We start from the raw sequence: 24,201 nt of genomic DNA, 5'->3' as shown, positions 1-24,201 counted from the left end.
GAAGAATATGCACATTTCAGGAGAGAAGTTAAAAGTACAGCAGTAGAAGTGAAAGGGAGAATTTGGGAAGGTAGTGCTGGAAAGCTGGCTTTGCTCTGCATGGGTGAATGGTACTGAGCAAATCCTGTGGAATGGATTGTCTGTAACAACTGCAACAATAGAAGCCCACCTGTGCTGGAAGCCTTTCCAGTAACTGGCCTTTTAGGTGTTACTTTACATAATATATACGTGCACCTTATGTGTTTTGGTGTATTAATGTTTACAGCTGGATAGTCTACATTTTCTGCATAATCTCAGATGATGCCTACCTGATTTTTTTCTGGTTTTTTGTCTGTGGTCTTTCATCTGCAGAGAAGGTGCTGCTCACTAAACACACAAGGAAAACTTTAATAATTCCATGCCAAATGAATAACTTGAGGTGCTATTTTGGCCCAAGGCAAACCGAATTAATGAGACTTAAATGCAGAATTTGCTCAGCCCCCCCAGGTTCAATGGTACTGAAGAAAGCTCCTGCTGTGATGATGTATTGGAGTCACAGACACCATAAAATGCAGCACATATTATTATTTTTTAATCCTCTATTTTCTGGTACAAAATACCACCCTCAGTCAATGTTCTCAGTGCTAGCACTCAATCTATTACAAACAGAAATACAGTTATTCCTTTCAGCAGATTTCCTTCCTTTTCCTATTTTGTACAATGGATAAATTACAAGGCAGAAAAGAATGCTTGTTAACTTCAGTTTTGCCAAACATATTAATGTTATAAAAAATAATCTCAAAAAAAATTCCTAGACAAACCAAAATATTTCCACAATTTAAGTAAGATTAGAAAGATGAACAGATAATTTACAAATAAACCCTGGTTGCCTGCAGAACCAAAATATTTTGTCATGGGGATCCTCCAAGTGGAAGAGTTCAGAATGAAAAGTAAAACTGCATTCATGCAGACTTCCTTTGTTCAAATAAAAAGGCACAGAAACACACAAGGCAGCCATTGGAGGCTTTTATTAGCTGCTGTTTGTGAAAATACAATGCTCAAGTCCTTTGGAGTCCTTCAGGTTTGTGTATCCATGTGGAGCTTTGGGGATTACAGTGGAGAACCAGAAGTTTGCTCACCTACTTCAGGATTAGATCCTCAGCCAGTGTACACAGATTTTACTGGGGAAATACACCTCTGAGTTAGAAGCATTATTTTCTTCACCAAGACAGTTTTGCCAGTGAAACACTGAATTAAATAAACAAAACTTCATTCTCTAGTTATGGCATGTTTCTCCATGGACTTGTAAACAAACTTTACCACTAATCTAATTTATATGAATATCAAAGCCAATAAGATTTTTATGCTTTTGATTATACTGATAACGGTAAAGAAAGAAACTTGCATACTGAGTGTTTGAAATCAGATTAACTAGAAAAATATATTCACAAAGCTGTTTTGTTAAAAGGAAGCATTTTTGCTGTTCTTCTGTGGTAGTTATATATTCCTTGGCATCACAATTTCCAGCAATGAGCAATGATGATACCTGCATTAACTGAAAGGACAAAGTAAAGCCAAAATAGATGAGCTGTTCTAACAGACTAAACATGGAGAAAAATACAGGTATGGGGATTGATCCTTTTTTAATGCCAAACTGGAGATTTTTCATCAAAGATAAATCCGTGTCAGTTATCTCACAACTGGGAGTCAAATAACCTTTCTTTGTTCAATTTACTAAACTGAATTTTGAAGTGTAAGGAGCATTTATCTTTTTGAATGAATAGAAATTCTATATTTTCTAGTTGTTATTGCTCTTTCTGGCTTCAGTAGTGAAGATGGTTATAGTTCTAGAAAGTGGTGTCTTTTTTGCCATTGGCGATGAGGGAGCCAAGAGTCAGAGTATAAATCAATTTACAGCCTGTTAAAAAGCAGGGAACAAAATGCATGAGCCTTAATTCAAAAACTGCCTTTGTATTATTATTATTTCATGATTAACTAAAGTGAACTTCAGCTTCCTTGGAGGTTTCAGTGGTAGCATGATATTAACAAACTAGCTGGTTCCAGAATTCATTCAGTACATTATACATACACATACAACATACAATACAATAAGGGGAAGGTCACTCAATTAATCCTTGCTCCGAAGGTGTAAGTGGATATGATCATATGCAATACAAAACCAATACATATTGATCAGTGTCACAATGCTTCACTGAACAGTGAAGTTCAGTCTCTTGAAAGGAGAGGAGAAGCAATTTGGTACGGGAGGTTTCCTTTCTCCTCTGATGGTAAGGTAAACCAGGACCTGACCAGAGTGCTCCATGCTCACCATGGTATGACAACACCCCTAATGCCAACGTGGCTCAAACAGTACTGTGAGAGAAAAACATTTAGTGAAGCCCATACGTCACCTAGACCTCCCAAAATTGTCTCTGTGTACCCCAGTGCCAAGGTGAGGTTGCTCTCCCAGCCTGTGGCCATGAAGCACTGCTTGGCATACTTAGCTGTCCTCTAAAACTGGTTCCTTTCAGGGTCATAAGATGTTCCTACAAAACAGAAATTAATCCGTTTTACCCCCAAGGACTGTTTATAGCTCTGGCCAGACTCAAAATTCATGTAATTTGGATCACTTAGGCAGACAACCACTGCATGTCTGGTAGACTGAGTAAGACAGACTAGTGCTACTCTGTGCCCCAAGACTTCTCTCAAGAGTAAAAAGGTGCTTGTTTGGTGAAGGGCTGAGACCTTGAAGTTCACACAAAGATACATGTTCAATCCTGATGGACACAGCTTTTGAAACCAATTTGATCTTACATATTTCAGCTTCCCCTGTGCCTGCCTATGCTGGATCCATACATGTGGAAACAAAACCACAAAGGGATAAAAGCGTGAAAAACATGAATTCCTCTTATTTTTTGGAAGGAGACAGCATCAAGCACGGGGATTATGTGAAATCCTTGCTCATGCAACAAGGAATGAATGCCAGAAGAGAAAATACAAAGTTCAGACAAATGATGCAAGAGATCAGCTGTATTGACTTTCACAACACATATCTCAATGAGAATGTCTTGATCCTGGTGAATCTGCACCTCTCAATCTGATATTTCCTTTTAAGGCTTCCTTGTGCTAGCAAAACCTAATGAAGATTTTGGTGAAACACCCTGTCATAGCCTCAAAGAGAAGCTTTCTGCTGAAGTCACCAGGGCCACACCAGAAGGAAACTGGAGGGAAAAGAGAATTAGGTTACACATGCTTGTAGAGAGTTGGGGTGTGGTGACCACAAGTGTTCCTCCTTCAGTAACTCCCATAGCTATCTGCTGGGGCCTCAGGTAGTAAATCTATTTCTGCACAATTATTATATGCTCAAGGCTTAAGCTTAGGACCACGTTTAGGCATTTTTTTGTCCTTCCTAATCCCTAAAATTTGGAAAAGGTGGCAGTGTCCCATACAACCTCTAGCTGCTGTCTCTGCTGTTTGTCTGTCTGTGACACTGGACTGATCAAAGCCTTGACAGCTTCACTAGAAGCATCACTTGTGAGTGTGTCTGGAAATTCTGGTTAATCACAGGGGCTTTTTTACCCTTTCAGGGCAAGGGCAGGAAAGAGAACTGACAGAAACCGCAGAGGCAGAGTTAACCATTAGGAGGGTCTGTGAATCTTCTGCTGAGTACAAGGATGAAGGAGGGTGGGGAGATGGAGTTGAAAAATCATGCAACACTCTCAGAAGCAAAACACAGATACCTCTGCCTCTACAGTCAAGGCTGACTCAGCTTAACAAAGTGGCTAAGTAGGCCTGTAATTTTACTTGTGACAAATACCCTCATCTTCATTGAGACAGCTCATGCCCATGCAGTTGCTTGAATACTTTGCAGGTGAAAATACTTTGTAAACCACCTCTCAGTAAAGTCATCTGGTTACTGCATACCCTTGTTTGCAATTCCCAAATTGTGAAGATAGGTACTTTCAATAATGAACACTCTTGGGGCTTTGTCACATGAGATCTTTTGCCTTTTAAATGCAGATGACAGGTTACTAAAAATAGTTCTCTCCACATAGCATTTTTTGCGGTACTGCTTTGTGCTGCATATGCCAAATCTTCCTCTGTGACTGCAAAATATTTTATGTGGTTTAGGTTTATTTTCCTGCCCAAGAAGAAACAGAAACGCCTTCAGATTTGGTTATCACATTTCATTGAAAAATCTTGTGAATGTGTTGAACAGATTGAAAGTTATATTTAAAAATAATTAGGTTTGGTGAACTCACTTGTTTGAAAGTTTAGTTTTGTAAAGACATTTATAAACATTCAGTTTCTTGATACTTTCATACCAAGTATGATACTGACTTCTGCACTCTCAATTCTTATTCAGAATTTCAGTGGAACCACATTGTTGCTGTTAAGTTGAAGCTGTATTTTGTCAAAATCTGTTTTACTCAAAATTCTTCAAAACTCTCTTTGACTCCATTCTGGATCCATTTTACTGTAGCGTAACAGTTGAAAGTTCTTTGGGTTGCGGTTGCAGCATGAGCACTGATGTTACAGAATGAACACATTTTACTCCTGTTCAGACTGAAGTCTGCAAAGTCAAAGAGTTTCTTCAGTACCAGGAGTTTTATGTGTGTTATTTTTTGGCGTAAGAGGACACGGCATATATCTGCAGCTGGTCACTTTTGAGTCATCACTCATTTTACTCAACTGTTTTTAATGAGGCAAGGTAGCTCAGTTCGGTGGGTGATACAGGAGAGATCCTGTGTACACTGGCCAAAAAAAAACCAGGGTATGAAAACTCATATTCCTTAAGTATTAGTTACAGAGAACATGGCTATTTCTCTGCTTTCCCTTATCCTTCTGAATTAAATAAGGAACTTAATTCATTACATCTAAACGCCATGTAATTGACCTCTGCCCTCACCGGATATTCCAGGGAAATCATTCCTGCTCCTAGACCGCTGCAGCCGAGAACTGTCCTTGGTGTGGAGCTGCTTCTTAAACCTCCTTTCCTTATTCCCTGCCTAGGACCAGCAATGCACCGGGACGGCCACGAAGCAATTGGGAAATAATTACAAAACACATCTCTGGAAAAGAGAACGAGGAAGTGAAACCAGAGGACTCCGCCGCTCTTCGGGAAAGGGAAAAATAAGTAAGAACCCCTGAGCAGATGGTGAGTGTAAACACACCGGAGCGGAGCTGAGTTCCTCCCGGGGGGCACTGGGACTTTCTCCTCTCTGCTGCTCGCCTTTCGCCCGAGGAGGCCGGGGGCGCTGCTCCAGCCGGGGACACACGGACACGGACGGACACGGGGCAGCGCACACAGCCGGCCCACCCGCACAGGCGGGCACACGCTCATCATCCCTCGCACACGCAGAGACCGCGGCAGCCCCGCTCCCGCCGCGGAACACGCGCCCCGCACCGGCACACGCGCGAAGCGCCGCCCCGGACCGCCCCCGCATCCCTCCCTCCTCCTGCCGCCCTCCCTCCTCCCTGCCCGCCGCGCACACACGCACCGGCCGCAACATGACGGGCGGGCGGACAGACTGACAGACCGGGGCACCGCCGCTCCGCACGGATTATTCGCCCCGCGCCGGGCGGACGCAGCGACCCAGCGGGGCGGGGGCGGTGCCGGTGCGGCGCTGCCAGGAGGGTCCCAGCCCCCGCCGGCAAACGGCGAGCGCGTCGGGCGCTGGAGGGGCCCGGCCAGGTAACGCGTCCCTTGCGGGGCGGTATCGGCGGGCAGAGCCGGGCCAGGCCGCGGGGCGCCGCCGGGTCCCCGGCGTGCGGGTGCCCCGGGGCGGCGGGGGGCGTCTCGGCCCGGTCGGCAGGGGGCCAGGTGCCCCGGCGGGTGTCGCCCCGGGGCGCGGGCGGCCCCCCCTGCCTTGGCCTCGCCTCCCCCGCCGGCGGGGCGGCGGCCGCCGGGCGCCCTGCGCCGACCCGCGGCTGCGGCGGTGGGGGCGGCGGAGGATCGGGACTGCCGGTGCCGCAGCTCCGCGCTGATCCCCGGCAGCAGCGCTCCGGTAGCGCGGGGGATTTGCGAGCGAGGGCGGGCGGCGCGGGGCCAGCGGCACCGGCGTCTTTGTGGCGGGGCGGCCGGGGCTCGGCGCCCGCAGGTGTCACCCGGGGGCCAGCCCAGCCCGGGGCGCGGGCAGCGCCGGCGGTGCTGCCGGGCTGGCCTGGGGGCATCGCGGGGCTCGTCGGGCCCGGCCTGGGGGGGCACGGCGCGGGCAGCCGGCGGCTGAACCTCGCTGGCCATCGCTCCGGCCTCGCTGCTGCAGGTGACAGGGAAGAAATTGCATGCTTTTTTTTGTTTATTTTTTGGCGTTTGTTCTTTCCTTTTTCCCCGCTTTCCCTCCGTGTGTGTTAGACAATCTGCAGTTAACCTGTGAAAACGATAAGAGGTGGTTTCAGAAATGGGGACGGGTAGGGCCCGGCCACTGGCGGTCATGTGTGACCTTTGCCATGGATTTGGAGGCAGGAGCTGGAGGATGCTGCATGTGCTTTCCAAAATCTCATGGCAAGCTTAAAAAGTGGAGCAGATGGTGAGGGTAGTGCTTATATTATGGAAGAGGTTCATGGAAATCCTTTATTTCCTCTAGTTAGTTTTTGTGTTGCTTCTCCTAGCTAAGGAGGTTGTCTTTGACTTTTGGCAAGGAAAGGATGCTGCTGCAAGTTGACTTGCAAAGGAACGGGGTTATTTTGCTCTTCCACAGGGAAGAGATCCCCTCTCCCTCCCACCTTTATGTCTCTGTCTCTCCTTTGGGATTGACAGCACTAAGTGTCTTGGCATATACAAACTGCAGCGTGCTTTATTTTCTTATTACCCACCTTTCCAGTTGAATGTAACTAGAAAGGAGACTCAGAGTATTCTCTTATCCGTCTCTATGCCAGATGTGTTTTTCTATCTAGTGTATATTGCAATTGAAGTGTTAAACTCTCGGGGGGCACGGAGGTGGGGATGTGAGGCAAGGTCTACTAGTTACTTCAAACAATCCTCCTTGCTCATACTTAAGAAGGAGAGAAAGAAACATGTTGTAAAAGCGGCTGAGGAATATATAAAAGTGAAATATTAATGAACTGAAAAAGCTCAGATAGCAAAGACATTGTGCCTAATCATTCAGGAGGGTTCTTGTCCTCTTTACAGCTCTTGTTGTATGTGTGCCTGTACTACAAATGCAGTTGGTATAAAGGATTTAACGTTTGTATTTAGCTGTAAGTAGCAGTAAAACATTTTGGGGTTTTTTTGGCTTTAATTATCATCTCCGAAGTAGCTTCCTTTAGCTGTGATTATAAAGGAATTATTTCAGAAACAGTAAAAACAGTAAAAAAATATTTCAAGAATGCTTTCCTGGAAATGTAAATAGAAAGGGCTGACTCAGACCTGGAATAACCCAGAGGAATAACTAGTCTTGGAAGGTCCTCTTAGGAACATCATGACGACGGCTGAGATATTATTAATTTCTTGCATCCCAGAGAGCAACATCCCATAAAGAGGCAGCACTGGCTCAGGAGAAGGTAATAATAAATACCCAGCTGTCCAGGATCTGCTGAAAAAGAGACATAGAAGCAAGGGGTATTTTCTGCAAACTGAGGTTCCTTTACCTCTTTGAGTCTGGAGTGCAGTGCTCCCTGTAGTGTAACTTCCCCAGTTTGGCTTATAAGAAAAGTAAGTACAGCAGCTTTCTGCCATAGTTTGGTGAGGGAATTTAGTTCAGTGGGAAAGTCAGCCCACAGGGTGAAGTCTTGTAACCCTGGCTCTAATCCTTGGCTCTGTTCCTTTTTGGAGTAGCTGGTGGCTTCAGTGTGGCCTGCCTTCTGGAAAGCTCAGTGCAGGCCTGAGTAGGGCAACTGATATGGGGAGCTGTACCTGCAGGATGACCTGGAACAGCACATAGGGCACATACCATGTCTGATGGATTAATGTTTGGTTTTTAAGTCTGTTAGTCACAGAAGATGCTGAAAACGCATCTTGTATCCTCAGGTCTGTGCATGTGGTTGTGTGAGAGCACGATCTCTTGTGCTGCGTAAGCTGTGTGGCTGATTTCTCCTTTTTGATTCAAACCTAAGTCACGTGAGCCTTTGAAGTTGACATTGAAGAAGTCAGGTTTGGCAGTGTTTTGGAGCTTATTTTGCTAGTGTTTCATAAATCGAAAAAGAGATGTAGAGAAGTTGCTCCATGGGGAAAAACTCTCACTCTTCCATGAAAGTTCATGGAAGTTACTATGGCTTTATTGGATTAGCCCATCTGGAGTACTAGAAAGAATAACACCACTGCATTTGTTATGATGTTGGGAATTACAGAGATACAAGTAAGTTACTGAGAAAAGCATTTTGTAAAATTAAACTCAGTGATAGTTTTTAAAAATTTTAAATCTCTCTATATAGTCTAGAACTGTGACACTCATAGCGTTTAATTGTATTGTTTTCACTGTACTTTTGGAGGCCTCCTAATAAAAGGAGGCTGCCTGTTTACCTTCCCTTGAGGCAAGGGAAGAAGTGAATGTTGCACTGTGGTTTGTCTGAAGTTGATTGATACTAGTAAAGCAAGACATGAAATAGCTTAACATGTGTCAGAGAACATATCAATGGAAAAGAAATCTTTATGAACACTTAGTCAAATTAAATAGCTACCAGCTTGTTGCGATCAGGAGCTGAACTTTATCTTCTATCTTGCAGAATTTACTCTTGATTGTAAGATTCAGTGCCTCAGGTCTTCCCCTTGAGGATAGTTTTGCTGTGGTTGGAGGGGCTCATCACCAGGTGGGAGGAAGGGAAACAAAAGGAAATACATAAATAATGGCAAGTAGAGGCTGCATTTGTTTCTTGAAAAATGACTGCAGTTTTGTTAGGTTTTTCTCTCAATATTGCCTCTATTTGGCAGTTTTCTGCAGTGACAGTAAACTGGGTTACCTTGATAAAGTAAATAAGGGGTTACTTTGATAAAGTGCTTTTGTATTACACTTTACTGTTGAGCATACTGGCTGTGTGAGAGACCACAGGAGAGATGGCATGTAAAATAACAACTTGCAAGTACCTAAAATATGTATTGTCCTTTGTACTGGTAAGATTTCTTACACATTCCTGTGCTTTAGCAAGGGCCTGTTACTTCAACAGCATGGAAGATCCAGCTGTGTATTTTACAGGCATCAATATTAAACCTCTATAGCTGTTTGCTAGTTAAATATGTGGTTACTTACTGCTTCATGACTTGTCCTCACTCTACTACGTGTCATTTACATACATACATGGTGTATGTCATTTAGATAATACAAACTTACTCCATGACTGAAGGTTGTAGTATAATTTCTCTTGTATGGCAGTGAAATGATAATAATAGTAATGATAATAATAATAGTGGTAGTAATAAGGTTGTCTGTGAAGTCTACTGCTTTTACCTGAAATGTGACTGTCCTATAGAGGATAGTTGGTTTATAGTAAGGGAAAAGAAGATACAGACAGGCAATGAGTAAGAGTAGTAAAGTCCTAGATGTGGAAGAAGCAAGATTTTTGTTAAATGCACACTGCAGACTTGTTGAGTGTGTTTTGTAATTCTACGAAAACTAAAACCTAAAAATTAAAACCACACTGTTAAGAGGGATTTCCAAATCTGAGTGATGATGGTTTTGTATGCAAACACTGTATGTTGCTTATACATGGTGCTATGTTTTTGCCCTGATTATTGCTTTGAAGCCTTACATGAGTGTTGAGGTTTGGATATGTAGTTCTTTTCCTCATACATGGGACATTGAAGCAGTGATATGGGGGAGTCACACAGCTGATTTGTGATAAAGACAGCTGAACTGGAATATGCATCCTACGTCTGACAGTCTTATCTTAATGGATTAACTGTGTTTATATAGTTTGTTTGGTAACTTGGCATAGATGTGGAAACTTCTTACAGATCCAATTACAGGATTGTGTGTAAAGTTATGCAGCATTTTCTCAATATAGACTAATTACTGTCAGATGACTTTTTTCAGTATAGGCAAAAGAGCTTTTCCTGGATTTCATTGTGTTGTTAAGTCTGAGAGAAAGCAGTTCTGCACTCGTAGAATGTAGTGATGCTTTTACATTATTTAAGGAAATACCACTTAATTTTTTATAATCATCTAGCATATCAGGAATTTGAGATCCAGCTCAGTCAGTAATGCTCCTGAGGACCATAGCTGTTTTCCAGTGTAAAATACCAGTTGTGATAGACTGGTGGGAAGCTTTTAAAATCACTTCTTTATAAATTTTGGTAGTGCAAATCATTGCTCCTGAAAGTAAATTGGTTCCATTACATATTCAGCTCTCATTTTTTTTGCTTATTTCGTGCTTATTTTTGGACCCCTTTACTGATCCTACTTTGTGCCATCTTTATGTGATCTCTTTAAACATTTTAGTAAGAAAATAACAGCTCTAAGTGATGTACTGATTTTGTATAGTACAGTGGGATTTAGATTTGGGTGAGAGTACAGAGGTACTGAACAGGTTTCTCATCTGTGTGTTGCTTATGGCATAGTCCAAACCTTGTCATTTACCTAAGAAGCAATGACATCTGTTCAGATGTCACCTCCCAATGATGTTAAACTGTCACTGTATGCCATGCCAGCCAAATCTCACACTGGGAGAAAGATGGAGTCATCCAGTACATCCGAAATGTGGTCAGAGAGCTATGCTGAGCTCAGGTGGCAGTGGCAGTCTCTGCCTACTCTGCCAATATCCAAATACACCAGCAGTTTGTGCTTTGTATTTTGTAAAATTAAAAAGGAATTAGTAACTGTGTGCTGGGTACTAATTCCAAATTCTACAGTGTCTCCTAGCTTTAATTTAGTGCAGTGCCAATTTGTGGGGCTGTATTTCAGAGCTGCCCTGACTCTTTTTTTTATTAATCTAAAATGTTTTGTCTTATTTTTTTTTTTTTTTACTAAATGACTGGCAAGGAGAGAGGAGAAGAGCAAAGTTTTACCATCTATTCTTGAAGAAGTATTGGCTAGTGGCAGAATTGCTACTGATTGGAATAGGAGCCTTGGTAACTGTTTCGTCAGGTTTTATGACATTAAAATATGCTGGCTAGATTCTTGATGACCAACTGAACATGTTGTGGTGCAGAGGCAATGGAAATAGAGTTACAGTCCTGACAAGAATAGATTGCCTTTCATATTTTTTTATTAGTTGTCACCACACTTATTACTTTATTCTGTGCAAGAATATTTATTTCGTTGTTAACACAGAAACTTTAAATAAGAATATAGTGTATATATTGGAAGGATGAAAATGCTAAGAAGCTCATTTCATTTGGAGTATTCAGAAATATTAATAAGCTGCCTTCAAAAGCAAATTCTGCAATAATATATTCATGTTTTTTTCTCTTGATTTTGCTGAAGGGAGGCGAGTGGGAGAAAATGGCAATAGGAAAAATGATGTGGCTTTCTCCATATTTGTTTAAAGGGATGTTGCAAGATGATGTATGTTCTTTCACACTGAGACCTCTCAAATGCCTTGAGTGCAGATCATGTCTTCAGCTCTGAGTGTAAGGTATAAATTAAAGTGGCATGTTAAGCTTTTAATATTTCTTGATACTTAAACCAAGTATGTTTGAAATTGGGCCACCCAGCATCTGCAGGAAATGGCATGTCCAAGTTGATGTCAATTTGCGTGTGGAAGCACAAGCATTGTAGTATAATAGAATCATAGGATCATTATTGTTGGAAATTATCTCCAAGATCGAGTCCAACCTTTTATGAAATACCAAAATGCCCACTAAACCATATCACAAAGTGCCGTGTCTAATTTTTTTAATACTTCCAGGGACTGTGACTCCACCACTTTCCTGGGCAGACTGTTCCAATGCTTAACCACTCTTCCAGTGAAGAATTTTTTCTTAATATCCAGTCTGAACTTCTCTTGGTGCAACTTCAGTCTGTCTCAACTTCGTCCTGCTCCCAGTTGCCTGGGAGAAGAGGCTGACCCACAGCCTCATTTTAGGTACTTGTGGAGAGTGAAAAGGTCTCCCCTGAGACTCATTTTCCCCATCCTGTATAATTCTCAGCCTGTCCTCATAGGTTTTATGTTCCAGACCCTTTACTTGTTGCATGCCTACTTGGCTGTTTGGAAAACAGCCTACCCACCATGTGAAGGCACATCTGCATGTCTTCCAGAGGCAGCCTTTGAAGGCATTCCAGTTGATTTCTTCTGTTGGAGGTTAATAAGCTGTCAGGGATCCTGGGCTGGGAGAGCCATATAGTATCTTCTGTTTTCTTCTGGTTTTGCTGTTTCCCTATGTCAAAGTAGTTGTGGTATAAGGAATGTGATAGCAGGCTCTGCCATCTCCGTGAATAGCCAAATAAAATGGTTTTGTTTTATGGAAATGTAAATTTTGAATTATGTGGATATGTAGTGTTCTTTAGCTAGTTAGTACAGAAGTTACACGGTGAGTAGGACACTCAAGCATCCTAATTTGTTACGGTTTTGAACCCATTTTTAAAATGTAGTGGCTGCGAGCTCAGAGACAAATGTTGGCCCTGTAGCCCAGCGGCAAAACTGCTACTGGTTTTAATGAGGCCTTGATTATACCCTTAAATAATATTTTATTGTCTGTCTGTTTGCTTTGTACAACATTTATTTTTATCAAGGACTGATTTTGAAAAGTTACTGAGCTTGTACTGTTTTGATGTTTTTTGTTACATCATTAGATTCTTAGTACTTCTAAAAATTAGGTTATAAGAATGTTTCTTACACTAAGTCCAAAAGAATAGGAATTTTAGAATGTTTAAGACTGCAAATACAGTTGATGTGAATAAGTTCAGTGTCTGAAAACAAACGGCTTTGTAGCTGTAGGTACCTATTTTATACTAATGGTGGTTATGCAAGGGGACAACACAAGGCATTTTTAGTTTTTATGAAGTCCAGCTGGAGCAGAGATTCAAAAGACCAGCGTAGTTAAAATGATTGCCTAGATTTAAAATTTTCATAAATAGAGAAATAATGGGAAAGTAGAAGGAAGAATATAAGATTTGGGAAAACTATTTCAAAATAACATTGTCTGGAGAGTTGTGAAAAACATGCATATGGAGTAGATAAGGAGGAAATAAAAGAAATATGAAGAAATTAGTTTGTCAAATGATAAGAGCTGACACCACAAATTACTTCTTTTTATCTGCTGATCTTTATTTTATGGCTAGCAAACTCTGAGGCATTTGCTGAGATGGGGAAGAAAAAGACACAGAGTAGAGGTGGTGGGGAATTAATGGAAAATCAGCAGTTCTGTTCTTCCACCTCTGCCTCAACCATGAAAAGGGTATTAGAAGAAATTTAGGGATTAGTCACATGAGCTGCAAGGTAATCTCTATTGTCTCTAAATCCTCATCCCAGCATCCTGATCTTGGTCAATTATGGTTTTGGTGTCTGTCTGTGGAAGCACCTCAGCAAATTTTACACCAGTCTTTAGTTCTTGCTCATTAATACGTATTACATATTACAGTAATACATATTACAATATTAGTACATTACTCCTTAATAAGGGAGTAATGTACAGTTGTCTGTTAATGATAGGTTTTGTTACAGATTTAAACGTTTTACAAGCAGAAATCAGAACCAGAAGCTACAAGGCTGTTTTACACTGTCAGATCTGCAGCTCTGCAACACTTATACTATTCCTAATAGTTTTGCTAGTTAGCTCTTTTCATTTAGTATTTGGCATGAGCTAAGAACATGCAAATAACCACCTTACATGGCTTAGCTAAAGGCATAATAACTTAGGCATCTAAATCCTTTGTCCAGAGATACATATCATTTTTACCTGTAGTAGTTTCGATGTCAGGGTGTTAGCAGGTGAAGAAGACTAGGATGTTATGCCTTTAATGAAGTTTTTAGCTAACCCATCCTGTGAGTTGCTTACAGGGATATGTAATATTCCCGAGGCACTGTGAGGATAAATTTTCTGGGGTGTATACTGCATACGTGTGTGTGTGTGTATAAAATACAAATGTTTTCAATGAAAGGTGGTCAGCAGTGGTGGTTTCAGTTGAAAGCTACACTGTTTTTAATATGGAAGAGAGAATGGTTCAGAAAAAAAAAAGGGATTTCATTCATTTATTGCTTTAGGAACAGCAAAATTGGAATAGAAGTCCACTCTCAGATATCCAAGTAGTTAATAACTGGGGGCAGGGGTAGGCAGAAAATAACAAAAGCAAATAAAATGCTACTTATCCTGGTTTTAAGGAGTTTATTTTGTTGTGGGTGAGATGCTTCTCAAAGCTCTATTATTGCAATACACACATTATTTGTAGCCTTGATTTGAGAGGGCCTTAGGATGGATGGTACTGTTTATTAAAGAAGGTGAGCAAGAAGTTACGGTTGGAAAAGGGCGTGAAAATTTTAGATTTTTGTCTTTTTTCTCATGCTTTTATTTGAATTTTTTTGACATTCTGCATTTTAATGATTTCATTGTGATTCTGTGTGCTTTGAAAATAGTTTAAGGGGGGAAAAGTATATGTATAAAAGAAGCAATTCCCTAATCACAGTAACGATTCTTACAGTTTGCATAGGACAATGTATGTGACTTCCCAAATGCTGAATTTGAATACCACAGAAACTGTACAACACTTCCACAGCACTATATCTTCTGCAGCATTTTCTAAATATAGACTAAATCCTTGTCATAAAGCGTTTGTATAGTTAAAACAAAACAAGACTTGACATGACACAGAACAGCTTGAGAGAGGCATGAGATCTATAGGTGAGGAACTGTGAGAAATTAAACAACTGTTTCAAGTGAAGGATTTTTGGAAGGCTTGGAAGGACAGTGAAGAAGCCTACCCCCTTCAGTCAAAAAAAAAAAAAAAAGGAGTTTAAACTCCTTTTGTTGTCTAGTTTTTTATTACTAGGTTTTTAGAAACCACTATTTCTTTGTAATTTAGATAATAAAAACAGTAACTGTATGAAATCTACAGAAGATTTTTTGGTAATAAGAAAGGAATTTAAAGCTGTTGTTAAATGTACACTTGTGGTTCTTGATCTTCAGCTACTGCTACAGAACTTCTTCCTTCAGTGGAGCTCAACACATATATTGCTTGTAGCTCCTATTTGTATTTATTAGGCTGAGCAGTGGCTGCTGATGGCAGTGTAAGAAGGATGAAGAAGGCAGAAAATGCAATAGCTTTTGATCTACAGTGCCTCTGGCATCCCTTCCTTGGTATGTTGTTGGTTCTCCTCTGTTCCTCTTGAAACTGGTTTTCTGTCCTAGTAGTTAAAAATGAAGCTTGCAAACCTTAGGTAAATTATGCTGCTTGGACAAAAAATGAAAACACATTACAGAGAAAACAACTCATCCTCATTTTCTGTGGAAACAGAGAAAATGTTTTCATTTTTTATCCTACCTTCCAAGGATCCTACTGCACATGCCGCACCAGATGTTTTTGAACTTCCTAGTTGCTTTCAGCAGTATTTGACAAAAGATTGTAAGTATCAAAAATTAATTCAGGTTTTATTAAGTTTTGAGAAATTGGAGGAGAGACACTCATGTAAATTCTCTGGCTGAGAGAAGGGCTGCATTTTATGATCAGTGTCAGAGTCCACCTAGGAGAGGAGTCTTGTATATGTCCCGGCTGCCTGCTCAGAGCTTCTTAGACATTGAAATGAACCAACCACAACATGCAAATCTGTAGGCAATTAGGCCTTGTTAGGTCTGTCATTCATAATGGCATATGAGGAAAAAAAAAAATTGGAGTGCTTTTCTGAAGTTGTTGTTCGTTTGGGGCTTGATTTGTTTTTTCTTAATGGCCTTCCTCCCTTCCTCTGGGTTATTTTATATCACCTTTTTTGAAAGTGTGGGGTGGAGCACTTATTCAGGGTGTTGGACTGACGCCTGCTTCATGAGAATTGATTTGTTTAAGCCCTTATGTTGTATCCATTTACAACACCTGAAGATTAGCTTCTCATTTTTTTTTAATTACTTACTTAACCTGAAGTCTTCAAGCAAGCACATTACAGCCATGAACCTTTTATTTTATTCAGCTTTTGACTGGAAAGATAGCACGTATTGTTTGTTTTTAATTGTTCTGTTCACATTGACGCTCAGCACATCTATTGGCAGAAGCAAAGAAGGCCAGACTTGGTTTTATTCTGTGGTGTCAGAAAAGAATGGAAAGCCCAAACAAACCCCGCTGTGAAGAAGGTGCAGTTGAATTGGTTTTGCTTTGAATTAACCCGAGTGCTTGAAAGAACGGACAGAATCTGTGCCTGCTTAGTGAAGTGAGTATTGGGCTGGCTGGCCACAGTGTAATTGAGGGAAAGATCCCAGTTAGAGATACTCACCTGAAGGTGGGAAACCAGTAATTTATGCTCTGTTGCCATTCAGCTTCTCTCTGGTACCTCTGGTTTGAGAAGGTTTGTTAAAAATAGGGAAATAGGAGAAAACTTCAGAGGCATCTGTTTTTCTGTGCAATAGCGAAATGCTTAGCAATTAGTCGTGAATGCAAAATCCAGATATTTTTATTCAAATAGAGTGCATTCCTACTGAGGTGTTTCAAGTAGTTTGTGAAAATGAGCTTAGAAAGAAAGCAAGGGAGTTTTTGTGTCATAAGAAACTTAAGGGAATGTTACGTTTCAGTACTTCAGTCTTTATGCTAAGATTGAGAAAGCATATTACTTTTCTGAACTGTACCTGAGCACAAATTATGGTGAAGAACACACAGAAAAATGTTGTAGATAGTGACTGTGAAAAATAATGATACTGTGTGTTTGGCACAGTAACAACATCAAAACCCCCCTCATGTGTTTATTTTGGAAAGCAGGGCAGTACTGTGATTATTCAAGTCATGTTTGGATATAAAATGAGCTTGGTTTGCTCTGTCAGGCAGGTGTTGCTGCGTTCAAGTAAAAAACATTTACTGAGCTTGTGTGCAAAAAATGCACCTGTTTATGGGAATGACAATTTCAGCTGAGATAAACTGCTGTGAAGGGTACAGTAAAGTGACTCAAGGGTGAGCCATTCTATTTTAAGCTGGGATTCTTCCTTTGGCACTGTGATAGTTCTGCTTTTGCTCCTGTTAGTTGTGCTTCAGACAGTGCTGGTTGGACTTGAGTAACTCTGGTTACTCTCTGTGTCTGTTAAAAAGACCTTTTGTATTTTATCTGTTATGTATGATGGTTATTGAAGAAAGTTATTTCATGGGCTACTTTATTATCTTGAATACAGCAGCTTGTAATACTTACGGATTTACCAGAGGGATTTAATGAATCTGTGACAATAGAAACAATTACAGGGGTGGTAGAAAGAATCCTTGACTGTATTATTTTTATTTCCCTGGGGTTAATCTTCACATATCAAAATAAATTGACCAGAATATGCTGCATGGATGTCTTCTGGATTCCCAAGTCAAAAGCTGTTATGAACAAAATGTGATTCTCTTTATTCCCTGTCCTTCAATCCTTTCTCAAAGTATGCTCCTAGTGAAGTCTATATAAGTAAAAAAAGTAATATTCTGTATATGTTCATGGCATTAAGGGAAGTCACTGGGATATGTACGGGTAAAAATTATTTCAGGAGGTATTTTTGCTTTTCTTCCTCAATCTTAGGCTCCTGCTACCCTGTGTCTCCATCCAGCTGGCTGGTGTCACCCATCTTCATGCTCTTTGTTATCCCAAGGGTTGGCAGTTCATGGCCTCTTGTCTGGGTTTCCAGCCAGACCTCAATCTGCATTTCAATCTTGCAGCTTGCAAGCTGAGCTTCCTGCACCAGGTGTATTCCTCAATGCTACAACAGAGTGTTTGCATGCCTCACTTTGTCCCTTTAATGCCCTGAGGGATTGCCAGTGGAGTGGGATTTACTGAAGAGGTCAGGTTTGATGGAAACTGAAAGCGTAACCTGGCTGGAGATGAAATGGAATATGTTTTGTGTTTGTTTACTTGCTTAGGAGTAGATACATGCAGAGATGAATTTCAGTGTAATCCTCAAACTGTGTACAATGTTGTACTAAGCTGTACAGCTACATCTGATTACAAAAGGAAAAAAGGCCTCTGGTAGGCTTTAAAAGTTTCTGCCATCTGTCCTGGTGCTTACCCTTCGTTTACCATAAGGATGTATTGTGAGAGGCTAGACAGCCTCCCCGTGTGAGGTTAGCAGCCTCTTAGGGTGATTTTACCTTCTGTCTTTCTTTTGGACTCTGTTCAAATGGAGCAGCATCTGGGTCTTCTGTTTTACCAGAACAATGCAGATCCTCATATCCTATGCTTCAGTTGTTTAACCTAGCAGCTTTGAATTTGGGACCTTCTTTTTATTGTGTACCTCTTGACAACAGCTTGCAGTGGAGTTATCACAAGGAAGAGATCTGCTAGGTCTGTTCTAGCAAGAGGAACGGTGTGCTTTCCTGCTCCTTCATCCTTGGGATTTTAGTGCCTGTGGAATGGTTTCACACAGCATCTTCTTGTTAGCTGAGTGCATCTCCAGATCCCCACCATGTAAATGACTGCACCCTTTGGGCACACTCTGCATCAGGCTCATCCTTTGTCCTCATCTGACACTTCACTGTTTCTGTCTGTGGGGGAGATCTGCCTGGATTTGAAACCGCAGAAGGAGGGGGATAGCATATACTTCTAGCCGGACAATAGCTTTCCTGCAGCTCCTAGCCTGCTTTCTGGTGTGCATGAGTTAGTGCAGTTGAAAGGAATATGATTGCTTGTGATTGTCTGGAGGAGCAGACTGATGTCTTTGGGAGAGCTGAGGAGGGTGCACGATTTACAATGATGTTGTCCATGCTGAAGTACTTCATTCATCTAAATCGCATTTTATCCATGCACTGAGTGTAATAAACATCATGTTATTAAACACAATATTATTAAACGCTAGTAACAACCACCATGGCTTTTGAGGAGATACTGTCATTGCTGAAAAGCTGGGTCAAATTCTCCCTAAATCCAAAAGTAATTCAGGCTGCTAATGGGGTTTCAAGACTCTTCCCTAGAAAGCGCAGACCAGGAAAATGATGGAGATCAGGAAAATAATATACAGATATCAAATTTGAGAGCAAATCCCTGTATTTTTAAACATTCAATGAATAATTTAGCAAAGTATTTTAAATATTTAAAGTGTATTTAAAGCACCATTTCAGTGATCTTTGGATTTTTCTTTCTAATTTTTTTGGGTTATGATAGAGGTCTCAGGTATGCGGTTATTTCTACTCCTTAGGCTATAATGAAATTAAGTATTACTTCAAGATATGAAATTGTTGATGTCACTGCTTGGGCACAGTTAGGCATGGAGACCTAAAAGATTTTAATTTTATGATGAAAATCCATTATAATAAAGTTGTGGCTTTCAGAGAAAAGGCTGGGCTTTGGAGTTATTCACACAGCTTAAAGGTAGGAAAGAGTGCTCTTAGGAAGTATAATCATCAAATTTTAAAGATTTTTGGCTTAAATAATTTTTGCCTCCACAATGTATACATTCTCTGGATCAGTTGTGGTGTGAAAAATGGTATCGGTAATGTTTTTTTATGCTTAAAATACATTGTTTTTGTTTATTGTTTGTCACTGGCTGTGGCAAATGAAAGTAGCTGTAGACAGTTTAAAAAAAATGAATTTAACATGCTCTTCATGCGGAGGGTGTGTAAACTTGAAGCTTCATGCCAAAATGTGTGTTGATTGTTAAAAGCCTGTGTGTTCTAAAGGGAATGCAGGACAAGTTGATGTGAAGTCCGGTTGGTGTTACCAAGTATGCAGAAATTTTGGCATGAAAATGGTAGGAAGAATATTTTAGGGGGGGTTGGTATCTTGCATTATTCCTGAGGAGAAGATTTTGCATGTGTGTGGCCTGGCTGCATTGTACGAATGGCTGCATCAGATCCAAATTCTGCCTTCACAATGCATCCTCAAAAGTGTGTAAAATTGTAGAAATTAAGAACTGAAAGTCTCCATGAGAGCTCCATGTCTGCAGTGTGCAAGGTAATGCAAATTGCATGAGCTGACAGTCTTATTCTGTGAGCTCAGGGAATGCTGCTGATCTTTTTGTTTTTTGAACTTTGATAATCCACTGTCCCACGTGGCTAAACAAGGGAGAAAGATCTTGTTTTCTACGTATCTAATGATAGCAGCAATTTCTTGGCAGCTGAATTAATTTCAGATTCTGAAACATGACTTCAGATTAACATTAGATTTCTCATAGCTAATGGCATTTTAGCTTCTCAACTCTATTCACAGGAAGAAAAAAATCCTCACTCTAGAGGTCTTTGTGTTTTACATCTGATCTCCCTTACTTTCTTGCATAGTGTGTGTGTCACACATCCACTTTAATACGTTTTTTTGACCCTTTAATAGATAGAGGTGTGAAGAGCACCGCGGTCATGACTGGCATCGCTTCTTTTCAAAAATTAGTTCTTAAACTTTGAGATTCTACATGAACAAAAAGGTTGTTGGTGTATACATAATAAGAGGAATTCAATTGCAGAGTGATCTGTGCTGCATAATAAGATGAGCTCACTTGTACAGGGTTCATTTTAATAAGCTAAATGAAACACTGAACGAATAGGAAGCAAAGATTTAGGTCACTCTTAAACTACATTAGAAAAGCAGTGACTCACTGGAGTAGTGGGTTACCAATCCCCTTGTCATACAGGAGATGAGGCTGCAGTGGGGGACTACTGAGCAGAAATAAAGGAGGTGGTTTTTTGTGGTGTGTGTTTTGTTGGCGAGGCTTGCTGGAGCAAGTCAGTTTGGTGTCTTACATTGAAAAATAGGATGTCCTTTTGTGGAGGATTTAAAGAAAAATGAGGGAAGCTTATTCAAAAATCAGAAAATGTTCTACCCTGAGGGGTTAAAAAAGGTCTGCTTGCTTGATTTAACAGGAGGAAAAAGAACTTGATGAATACAAATATGGAAGTACAAGTGTAGGTGAGAGGAAGGTTCCTGAAATAGAATGGTTTTTAGGAGTTGGAGTACAAAAAGTGCTTCTATAAAACCTGGAATATGAATATGAAGGAACTAATTTGTGTATACTGTTATATCAGAGGTCAGAAGCAATCCTCATTTTGGCTACGTCATCCTTAAAATCTGAGAATAGAACTATTGCAGGGATGCACACAATCACATGGTAAATTTTATTTTAAGACTCCGTGATGGATGGATTGAAAAAGTAATTATTTTAGGAGAGCCCAGGTATTTTCTGTTGAAAATGTTTTAAAAATGGAAGCAGTTTTCACTCTACATGCTGATTACTCTGTCCGTTAATTTATTTTTTTTTACAGCTTAGAGTAGGGAAATGATCTAGCGTCTTCCATCTTCATGTTCTTACACATGAGGACAGACTTAATAGAAAATTTGATGGAGAGAGGTTAATTAATTTAATTGGTTTCCATGGGACTTATAAAAATAAATATGGATACAGCTCATTTTCTCATAGAAGGCTGTTTTCTATAAGCCTAATAGAGTGATTTGAATTTGGCTTAAAATCTGTTTGGAGGAGTTTACTTTGATGTGGCCTAAGGGATAGGATGGCTCGTGGTTTTGGGACCTGAAAAGTGTTTTGGACCTGAAAAGTTTGGGATGTGTTTTGGACCTGAAAAGTGCTTTCCTCCATCTTTGGCAGCAAATGTTTTCCCCAGACCACTGCACAAGTGGCACCCATGTCGTGTGCCAGACCGTGCTGGAGAGGAGGTGTTCAGCTGCTATGTGTGCGATCACTGAGCAGCTGTTCCGTGTCTCCTGCAGGTGACAGGCCAGATGGAAATGTCTCCTGTGCCTGGTGTAGCCCACAGGCTGTTCTCTGGATAGCTGGCCAGTGCTCATGGTGGCTTCTCCTGCTGGCATGAGTGGGTTTTCTAAAAGCTTACAATGCTGTTGGGGATGAGTAACTTAAAAGCCTTGCTTTTCTGAGAGTGCTGAATGAAAAAGATCAGGTATCTTTGTAACTTAGAAACTGACTGATTATGGATTTTTCTAACCAGAAACGTGTGTTTCTTCTCCCCCACTCATAACCAACTTCTTTCCATGTTATCTGCCAGATTTTTGCCTTTTACATCTGTGGGTGCGTGCAGTTAGTCAGTCTCTATCCCACATTAGCATTCTGTGCCGGGAGGAGCCCTCGGAGACCATGGCTTAGCTCTGCTTAGGCTTTGCTGTACAAGCTTGTTGTTAGACAAAGCTTCACATTGAATTCACATTTTCATTATGAAAATGTGCATCTAATTGGTTCTTTCAGCTAACTGAAATGAAAGATGGGTGGCATCTGTTTAATGAAGTCCATTATCATCTGGAGATTGAAGAGGGAAATATTTATACTTTGCTGTATCTTAGTGTATTGACTCTGTTTCTGCAGGGGGTTCAGTGCTGACCTGGAGTTTCATAAGAAACTTCATGCAGTCAGTACATGTCTTGAAGCTGTTACGAACATTGATATGGTATGTTATGACATACTGATATTTTCTTAGACTCAAGTGGATATCTGATTGCGGTACCTGTAAATCTGAATCCACGGAAAATGAAAGTGTGCATTACCAGTCTTTTATCTGAGCTATCCCATACACACACCCTAATTTAAACAGGTCTCTTTAATTTATTTCCACCATGATCCACTGTATTTTTAGGAACTTAGCATATGATATGTTTTCTTTATTTATTTCTTCATACTTGGAAAGAAATATTTGTGCTGAGAGTTATTGTCAAACATATTGACACAAACTGAAAAAGCAGGTACTTGAGGAATACTCTACATGGTCATCAACTTTGCTGCAGCTGCATATTTCAGAAGTTTGTAATGGAAGCATTTCATGGGGTAAAGTTATGGAGGACACATGGCATGTTTGTTGGCAGACTATGGACTTGTGATGTTCTTGTCTATCAGCAAAGACATAATGCTTGCTTTATATAGGTGTTGCATGTTTGTGTGTGTGAATGCGTATATAAATATAGACGAGAGCTGATTTTATGCTACACTATTGCATAGTAAGTGGCATAAGGTATAATTAGATAAACTATCATTAAACTACTACTGAGTTACATAGTTTAGGATTATACATGATTTCATTTTGGATTGAGGCCATTTCTCTTATGTGGTTTCCATGTCTGTGATTTCTTGTTCTTCAGAATACAATTAAAGACTCAACAGACATATACAGCTAATGACATAGAGAGAAATTCAATGTTTTAATGATTTGAAGTGTAAAGCGCCATCCATTTATTTATTAAAATATTATTTAATACTTAATCTGTGCTCATGAAATATGACAAAGATGAAACCACAAAATACAGCATCTGTGGCGAAGCTGAGCCTGAGATGTTTAGGAAATTTTAAGTAAAGGATGTGTTTAAAGGCTGCCCTTTGTGCATCAGCTAAAACTGCTGTTACACCATGATAGCAAGAGACTATAGAGTGGGAGCACTGGTTTCTGGTTAAGAGGTTGCTTGTAATTGTTTTGGCTGAGGGATTTTGGTGGGGTTCCCCTGCTCCAAGGACTGTCCTTGTTTCTGCCCAGTCAGCTGTGGTGGATAAATTCCAGGACTGGTGTGGATCAATCCTCTTTAATACCATAGCTCAGGTTATAGCAAAAGAGGAATTCTCAGGACATTGGTGGTGCCTGTGAGAGAAATGGAAATGTGCCCTTATGGAAGAGTGTGGACAATGAGTGATATAACTAGAGAGGGACAGAATTAAAGGGCTTGTGAGAAGGAAATGGAACAATTTGGCCTCAAGGGAACAGAGATGTTTTGAGTGTACATGTACAGGTTGTGTTCTGGGAGCTTGGTATTGTCTTTAGGGCATGACAGTAGAACTGCTGACCTTGAATGATGCTCCTTTTGCCACATCACAGCTGTAGCTCTTTGAAATTAACTAGTTAAGCTGGACACCAGCAGAGGCTTTTGTAGAAAAGGCAGTGTCAGATGGATAGCTGACAGTGAATGTTGCTGCCCTTCTCTTTTTATCAGGGAAAAAGTCTGAACAAACATAACTCACGCTGTGTTTGTGCATATACGCTGTGCAAAAAGTACATATTTACATAAGCTTCACTCCTTTTTCATAAATGATTTCTATGATAAAGATATTTATTACTGCCTGGTGAAAATTTTATGTTCGGTTTGAATAAATGTTTTTGTTAGGATTTCTGCAGTGGTGATCTTAGAAATAGTTGGTTTTTTTTTTAAATTTACTTTTCTCTGTGAACTATGGTCTAGTTAAAGGTGGCTTAAAACTTAAGAACAAGTACCTGTTCTGCTATAAGAATAAATAATGCTGTATTGAAAGAAAAAACATATATTTTT

The 24,201-nt window shown here is 40.5% G+C and overlaps 1 protein-coding gene across 4 annotated transcripts in view; it reads left to right on the top strand.

Annotated features, from left to right (window-relative positions):
* The window catches only part of CCSER1 (coiled-coil serine rich protein 1), a 637,091-nt gene that overhangs the window by 25,940 nt on the left and 586,950 nt on the right, over positions 1–24,201 (top strand). For 3 of the 4 annotated variants that reach the window (XM_088056597.1, XM_088056599.1, XM_088056600.1), the window contains exon 2: positions 4,993–5,674. The gene's annotated coding sequence lies outside the window, so the exon portion shown is untranslated. The remainder of the gene's footprint in view (positions 1–4,992; positions 5,675–24,201) is intronic. The other variant, XM_088056598.1, reaches the window with a different exon arrangement.

Source organism: Pseudopodoces humilis, chromosome 6 (assembly GCF_049639895.1).
Source record: "Pseudopodoces humilis isolate 2021_Gansu_Grassland_sample_001 chromosome 6, ASM4963989v1, whole genome shotgun sequence".
NCBI classification, from domain to species: Eukaryota; Metazoa; Chordata; class Aves; order Passeriformes; family Paridae; genus Pseudopodoces; species Pseudopodoces humilis.
The sequence above is the reverse complement of the archived record's forward strand: the minus strand, read 5'-3'. Positions and strand labels throughout refer to the sequence as shown.